The sequence below is a fragment of the Lampris incognitus genome, chromosome 13 (assembly GCF_029633865.1).
Source record: "Lampris incognitus isolate fLamInc1 chromosome 13, fLamInc1.hap2, whole genome shotgun sequence".
Taxonomy (NCBI): Eukaryota; Metazoa; Chordata; class Actinopteri; order Lampriformes; family Lampridae; genus Lampris; species Lampris incognitus.
This window is the reverse complement of record NC_079223.1, coordinates 1,155,001-1,163,265: the sequence shown is the minus strand read 5'-3', so window position 1 is coordinate 1,163,265 and position 8,265 is coordinate 1,155,001. Positions and strand designations below refer to the sequence as shown.

General features: G+C 46.2%; 1 long non-coding RNA gene across 1 annotated transcript in view; it reads right to left on the bottom strand.

The window, feature by feature from the left end:
• Positions 1–4,054: 4,054 nt before the first annotated feature.
• LOC130123184 (uncharacterized) overlaps positions 4,055–8,265 on the bottom strand; it is a 123,412-nt gene continuing 119,201 nt past the window's right edge. Inside the window, exon 3 of the long non-coding RNA XR_008811285.1 lies at positions 4,055–4,318. This is a non-coding gene — a long non-coding RNA (uncharacterized LOC130123184). The remainder of the gene's footprint in view (positions 4,319–8,265) is intronic.

Below are 8,265 nucleotides of genomic sequence, written 5' to 3'. Positions count from 1 at the left end.
ACACAGCCATAACAATAGAGAAACAGAAGTAGATCAGAAGGTGGAGCATGGGTGGAGAGGAGGCTACAGCTGTCATGTGTTGTGCTGCTCGTATCTCAGGCTGTCACATGACCTGACATGTCTCGCTGCTGCATCTATGAGCTGACAGTTTTCCCCAAGTACATGCTGCATTTTGGTCTGGTCAGAGAGTGTGTCCAAGTCATTTTGGTCTGGTAAGAGAATATATCCAAGTCATTTTGGTCTGGTCAGAGAGTGTGTCCAAGTCATTTTGGTGCTGCTCGTCTCTCAGGCTGTCACATGACCTGACATGTCTCGCTGCTGCATCTATGAGCTGACAGTTTTCCCCAAGTACATGTTGCATTTTGGTCTGGTCAGAGAGTGTGTCCAAGTCATTTTGGTCTGGTAAGAGAATATATCCAAGTCATTTTGGTCTGGTCAGAGAGTGTGTCCAAGTCATTTTGGTGCTGCTCGTCTCTCAGGCTGTCACATGACCTGACATGTCTCGCTGCTGCATCTATGAGCTGACAGTTTTCCCCAAGTACATGTTGCATTTTGGTCTGGTCAGAGAGTGTGTCCAAGTCATTTTGGTCTGGTCAGAGAATATATCCAAGTCATTTTGGTCTGGTCAGAGAGTGTGTCCAAGTCATTTTGGTCTGGTCAGAGAGTGTGTCCAGGTCATTTTGGTCTGGTCAGAGAGTGTGTCCAAGTCCTTTGGTCCGATCAGAGAGTGTGTCCAAGTCATTTTGGTCTGGTCAGAGAGTGTGTCCAAGTCATTTTGGTCTGGTCAGAGAGTGTGTCCAAGTCCTTTTGGTCTGGTCAGAGAGTGTGTCCAAGTCATTTTGGTCTGGTCAGAGAGTGTGTCCAAGTCATTTTGGTCTGGTCAGAGGGTGTGTCCAAGTCATTTTGGTCTGGTCAGAGAGTATGTCCAAGTCATTTTGGTCTGGTCAGAGAGTGTGTCCAAGTCCTTTTGGTCTGGTCAGAGTGTGTCCAAGTCATTTTGGTCTGGTCAGAGAGTGTGTCCAAGTCATTTTGGTCTGGTCAGAGAGTGTGTCCAAGTCATTTTGGTCTGGTCAGAGGGTGTGTCCAAGTCATTTTGGTCTGGTCAGAGAGTGTGTCCAAGTCATTTTGGTCTGGTCAGAGAGTATGTCCAAGTCATTTTGGTCTGGTCAGAGAATGTATCCAAGTCATTTTGGTCTGGTCAGAGAATGTATCCAAGTCATTTTGTTCTGGTCAGAGAATGTATCCAAGTCATTTTGGTCTGGTTAGAGAGTGTGTCCAAGTCATTTTGGTCTGGTCAGAGAATGTATCCAAGTCATTTTGGTCTGGTCAGAGAATGTATCCAAGTCATTTTGGTCTGGTCAGAGAATGTATCCAAGTCATTTTGTTCTGGTCAGAGAATGTATCCAAGTCATTTTGGTCTGGTCAGATAGTGTGTCCAAGTCATTTTGGTCTGGTTAGAGAGTGTGTCCAAGTCATTTTGGTCTGGTCAGAGAATGTATCCAAGTCATTTTGGTCTGGTCAGAGAGTGTGTCCAAGTCATTTTGGTCTGGTCAAAGAATGTATCCAAGTCATTTTGGTCTGGTCAGATAGTGTGTCCAAGTCATTTTGGTCTGGTTAGAGAGTGTGTCCAAGTCATTTTGGTCTGGTCAGAGAATGTATCCAAGTCATTTTGGTCTGGTCAGAGAGTGTGTCCAAGTCATTCTGGTCTGGTTAGAGAGTGTGTCCAATTGCACTGCACTGCATCATTCACGCTGCAGCAAATGCAACAGTGTTATGACTGCTGTGGTGAAATACATTAATTACATCAGATTAAGAGGTTTACAACCCCCTCAGTTGTGTGTGTTTCTGGAGGAAATAGATGCAACATATGGAGATGTGCTGTACTTCACAGAAGTGTGCTGGCTGAGCAAGGGCAGTGTCCTGAAACGGATTTTTTTTTTTAATTGAAGGAGGCAATCAAAGAATTAATGAAAGAAAGCAGGCTACTTGTTCCTGAGCTTGATGATACCAAATGGCTCATGGATTTAGTTTTCTTAGTTGATACCACACAGAAACTTAACACTCTTACTTTGAAACTGCAGGGGCCAGACCAACTTGTCACTGTAGCATTTGGTAGCATGAAAGCCTTCTCTGTGAAACTCAGATTATAGAAAACACAGCTCACAGAGAAAAATTTTTGGGAAGATGGTGGTGCGAACTGACATTTGCAGTGGCCTCACCCAGTACCGGTGTGGGAAGATGGTGGCATGAACTTATGTTTGTGGTGGCCTCACCCAGTACCGACCATGCAGTGTCTTTGTCCACATCTGCATCTAAGTTTGTCTTCGTTTGATGGCTGGGGAGCTGGTGCTGGATCGGCTGGGAGAGCTTGGTCTGCTGTATCCTGTGGGCCCAGGGATCACGGCCCCACCTAGAGCTGCGCCCAAAAAGGAAGCACTGAGGGCGGTCTGACAGGACGAGGATGCGGGGCAGGCTAAGCTAACAGCTAGCCCATGCAAACTGGTAGTTCCAATAACACTGAGGGCGGTCTGGCAGCGGCCTCACCTGGCGTTCACTGTGTTTTTGGTGTCGTTGTGTGGAGTGCGGGGAGGCGTGTCGAGGGTCTCTCGCTGGGAGTGCTGGCGTTGGATCGGCTGGGGGAGCCTGGTCTGCTGCGTCCAGTGGGCCCAAGTACCATGACCCTGCCCAGAGCTGTGCCCAAAGAGGAAGCACCAAGGGCGAACTGACAGGACACGGAAGTGGGGCAGGCTAACCTACCTGCTAGCCCATTCAGACCGGCAGTTCAGTCATCCTGGCTGGCGTTCGCTCTCTTGGACAGTGATTTTTTATTTTTTTTGGATATGTTGCGTAGATTTTTTTTTTAAAGTTTTGTAGTTTTTGTAGTTTTTTTGTAGTTTGGATATATGGTTCTTGTAGTTTTTGGATGTGTTTTTGTCTTTGTGTTGCACTGCTGTGGGCTGGGGGAAACGATATTTCGTTTAATTTCATGTACGCAAGCGCATGAAATGAAATCACAAATAAATCTTTCCTGATTCCCGATTTGTCCGCTTCCCAACATGCCAGTCAATTATTGATGATGGTGCCAGAGTCAATGCTGATGAGAATGTGACTGCCATTGATAATCTGCAGCAGGAGTTTGAGCATCGTTTGTCTAATTTTAAGACTCACAGCACCACTCTCCAGTTATTTGCAGACACCTTCTCCTGTGGTGTGGACAGTGCCCCAACACATTTCACATGGAGCTCACAGACTTGCAGTGCAACACTGAGCTCAAGGCAAAGTTCAGAGAGGCACAAGGAAAGCAGGAGATGTTTGGACAGTTTCTCAGAGAGCTTCCCAAAACATTCTCACAGTTGTCCAAACTGTTCAGGCGGGTCATGTGTTTGTTCAGCAGCACTTATCTGTGTGAGGAGCTGTTCTCAACTATGAACTTTAATAAATCAAAGCACAGGTCCAGACTGACCAATGAACATCTCCAGGCTGTCCTCAGGGTGTCCACTGCCTAGTCTCTGAAAGCAAATGTGGCTCACCTATGTCAGCAGAAGTAGTTCCAGGTTTCTAGCAAGAATTAGGCTGAATATGGCCAGGCTACACGATGTACATAGTTACCTATTCATGTGAAAACTCTGACAAAATATGAAATAATAATAAAAGATTATGTGAAGGTTATATAGTCGAACAGTTTTTTTCTTCATCCCTATTGCACCGGCCCTCCTCCATAAGACCACCTGTCAAGTGGCCCCCAGATAATTTGAGTTTGAGACTCCTGCATTAGCTCATAGCCAAGTATACCAACAGGCAATGCTTCTTTAAGAAAACTATTCTGGAAAATATCTGAGAGTGTGTGTCTGTTGTGTTTGTCTGCATGCGTCTGGGTCTGATAACAACCAAACAGCCAGGAAACGACTCCAGTGTAGTAATCTGAACAACAGCAGCAGAATATTAATGTGAATAAAGAGCCCAGTGGCATCTCTTCAGTGAACAGAGAGGGCCAGGTATCAGAGCCTTACCTTCAGTGCTGCCGGCCAACAGTAGCCCCGTTCCCACCAGGGCCAAACAAAGAGGTAGACTTGCCATCATGGCTCAGGATAGACACTGGTAGATGAATACTGGTCTGGTTAGCGTTGGCCCAGGTGTTGGCTGTGCAGGGAATGGGAGACAAGTGGGCAGGTCACACAGCCCTGGTGCTGGGCTAACAGGAGATCAGCCGTGGAGCTGGAGACACTTCAGGTTCTCAGGTAGAAGAGGAGTACGGGAGCATAGAAAGATCAGAAAGTCAGAACGTTCTTCTTGTCACTGGCTCCCTGGCTCCACAACCCTGACAACACACAGGAAAAGACCTTACATTACATTAGTCATTTAGCCGACGCTTTTATCCAAAGCGACTTACAATAAGTGCATTTAATGTAGGAAATCAGGAGAAATACTAGTCATCAGAGGTCATAAGTGCATCTTCTCTCTAAACAAGCATCTAAGAGCAAAACCAGTGCTAAAATAAAAGTGCAAGAAAGAGAGTTTTTTTTTAGATGAGTGAATACAATAAGTGCTAAGAACAAGTAACAGGGTAGTAGTTCTTGAAGAGGTGAGTTTTCAACCTGCGGTGAAAGAAGGGCAGTGACTCCACTGTCCTGACATCAGTGGGGAGTTCAGTCCACCACTGTGGGGCCAGGACAGAACAGAACCGGGACCGGGTCGATCGGCAGCAGGGGCCTCTGAGCGACGGGGCAACCAGGCGTCCCGAGGCAGCAGAGCCAAGTGGTGGGGGGGGGGGGGGGTAGGGCTTGACCATGGCCTGGAGATAGGAAGGAGCTGCTCCTTTCACTGCCCTGTAAGCTAGCACCAGAGTCTTAAACTGGATGGGAGCAGCTCCTGGGAGCCAGTGTAGGGACATGAGAAGGGGAGTTGTGTGGGAGAACTTAGGGCGGTTGAACACCAGACGAGCTGCAGCTTTCTGAACAAGCTCCAGAGGTCTGATGGCCGACGCCGGGGCGCCAGCAAGGAGGGAGTTGCCGTAGTCCAGCCGAGGGATGACCAGAGCCTGGATGAGCACCTGTGCCATCTCTTCGGTGAAGAATGGGCGAATCCTCCTGATGTTATAGAGGAGAAATCTGCAGGAGCGAGCAACCGATGCAACATTTGCAGCAAACGACAGTTGGTCATCCAGGATCACACCCAGATTCCTCACAGTCCGAGCTGGTGTCACCACGGTGTTGTCAATGGTGATGGCCAGGTCTTGGTGCGGGCAACCTTTCCCCGGGAGGAACATCAGCTCTGTCTTGTCCAGATTGAGCTTCAGGTGGTGTGTCGTCATGCACTCCGAAATGTCAGTCAAGCACGCAGCAGTGTGTGTCTCTACTTGTGTGTCAAAGGGAGGGAGGAAGGAAGAGATCAGTCAATTTAATCAGAGAAACTTAACAGGATTCTACTTTGACAGACCTGTGAGATTCTGATTTGAAAAACAAACACTTGTTTCTGCTCCCGGTAAACCAAGATCCACAATCTTCCGACATCAGCTAAAGGTTGTGTGATCAAGCTAGTATTATTATCAACTTAGACTGCTTTCACAAGCATGTCTTGTACACACAGAAGAACGAAATTACGTTTCACACGGACCACAGTGCCACATAAAAACAAATAACACGCAATAAATATTAAAAACAAAAAAGAGGAAGGCCAAAGAGGAGGTTTATGGATGTGGTGAGGGATGGCATGCAGGTGGCCGGTGTGAAAGAGGAAGATGCAGAGGATTTTTTTTTAAATTGTAAACAACTGTTTATTTGTATAAAACCAAACTTCAACAATAACATATCCATTTCACAACATCAACATCAGTAACTTTACATGAACACATCCGAAGAGGTCTTCTCCATCACAGGACCCCAGACTGATTCAAAGAGAAAAAGATGGACAGACAGACAGACAGACACATTTTTCCCCAAGCAAAAACACTGGAAAAAATATATCACAGAAAACAAATGATACTCGAGTAAAACGAGTAATAGTAAAATATGCTTAAAACTTTTTTAAAAAGTGGACAGAAGAGGTGGCTCCCTTTGTTCAGGCAACACACTGTTTCATTCATCACGAGGTGCTAGAATCAAAATACATGTCCCCTGAACTGAACGAGGTACTCAATACAATGGTGAAGATAGTCTTCACTTCATTAAAGCAAACGCTACCAACTCTCTCATTTTTGCAGCCCTGTGTGAAGAGAAGGGGGCAGAGCACTGTCACTTGCTTTTACATGCACATGTCCGCTGGTTATCCAGAGGGAGAGTGGTCAGCAGAGTTTATGAACTCAGGCGAGAGATCGAGGCATTCTTGACTGAAAAACAATCAAATCTGGCTGTACACCTCCAAGACGATGCATGGATTGCCAAAGTGGCCTACCTCTCAGATATGCTGCACTATTTCAATCAGCTTAATCTGTCGATGCAGGGAAGGGCATGTGATATTTTTCAGACGAATGACAAAATCGCTGCATTCAAGAAAAAGCTCTCCGTCGGGAAAACTCGAGTTGGCAAGGGAGTTTATGATGTGCTCCCATTATTTTCTCTGGCTGATGAGAGTGAGGCGGATTTGAGTCCCATGCACAAATTTATGGGGGAACACCTGAGCCAGACTTTGCTCAAATTTGAGGAATACTTCCCATCACAATCTGACGCACGCACTGGAAATCAATGGATGTGTGATCCGTTCACCACTGCCGAGACCGGCACATTATCTGCCGCTCTCGAGGAGGACCCACTTGTGGAGCTGTCATGTGACGGAGGGCTGCGCGCTCGTTTCAATACTATGCTGCTTTCTGAATCCTGGCTGGCCTGCCGAGGAGAATACCCGCAACTCAGCGAGACGGCAGTGAAAATGTTGCTCCCCTTTCATTCCACCTATCTGTGCGAGTCCGGCTTCTCAACTCTTGCTGCGACAAAGCCGACATACAGGAATAGACTGGCTTCTGAAAACACCATGCGTGTTTCCCTCTCCTGCTTTCCCCCTCGGTTTGACCTGCTGGTTTCAAGAAGACAGGCGCACCCATCTCATTAGGTGAGCACATGAATCAGACATTGATTATATTGTTTTTTTAAGACTAATTTCATTTATATTGTTCCTCTTATTCTGTCTCTCCCTATACCCTCTCTCTCTCTCACACACACATGCACACACCTTTTTATTAAATAGCCTATTGATTTGGTCACCTGACAGCAAAATGATCTGAGGGAATGTCAGTCATGTGTGAAGGTGTTTGTCTAATTTATTTAATTTTTAACGCTAATCAGTACCTGTCATTTACTGCAGGGAAAGATGAGGTCCAACAGAGAGACAGCCAACTCAGCCAAAAGAGAGACAGACAACAGAGAGACAGACAACTCAGCCAACAGAGAGACAGACAACTCAGCAAATAGACAGACAGACATCAGCCAACAGACAGACAGACAGACAGACAGATAACTCAGCCAACAGACAGACAGACAACTCACCCAACAACAGACGACAGACAGACAGACAGACAGACAACAGAGACTTTCAAATAGACATGATGTGGCGCGGACAAGAGAGACAGACACAATTCTATAAACATAGCCTACATTTAAATGATTAAAATGTTTTATATAATAAAATACATTGAATAAAAAATTAGTCTTTTTTTCCCCCAAAAAAATTACGTAAGCGGTCCCCAGAGGTTGAGGGCCATGGATTACTGGTCCCCGGGACTAAAAAGTTTGAGAAAGGCTGCACTAAAACATGTAAAAGTTGCCACTTTTCTGCTCCTTCCTCTTGTACCAGCACCAAAGACAAAACAGTTTCCTTCCATGCATCACCACAGTGACAGAACATGGTTTGTAGAGCTTCACAAAGCACCTGAACTCTGTCACCTTCCGCTAACAATGAAACATGGTTTCTGGAGACTGACAGAAAGGACACTTAACAGAAACAGTTGGATTTATTTCAGAAATGAAAGCATTGAGTGCCAGCGCTCCCTGTAGGATGCTCCACTGCAGGTCACCTGACCTGTGGGCTTTATACAGCCCCTCCACACTGGCCTACAATCATCTGCCACTTTTAGCTTTGTTCTCCTCCACACCGCATCCTTTCTCTCATTCAGCATTTTCTTGTTCATGGCTACAACACAACACTTGTACAAGACCTTCCCATCCAACATGTAAAGGTCCATTTTAGTAGCCACAGTTGAGACCAGCAAAGGTACAGAGACAGGGAGAGACACAAAGACAGAGACATAGAGACAGACAGACAGAGAGAGAGAGA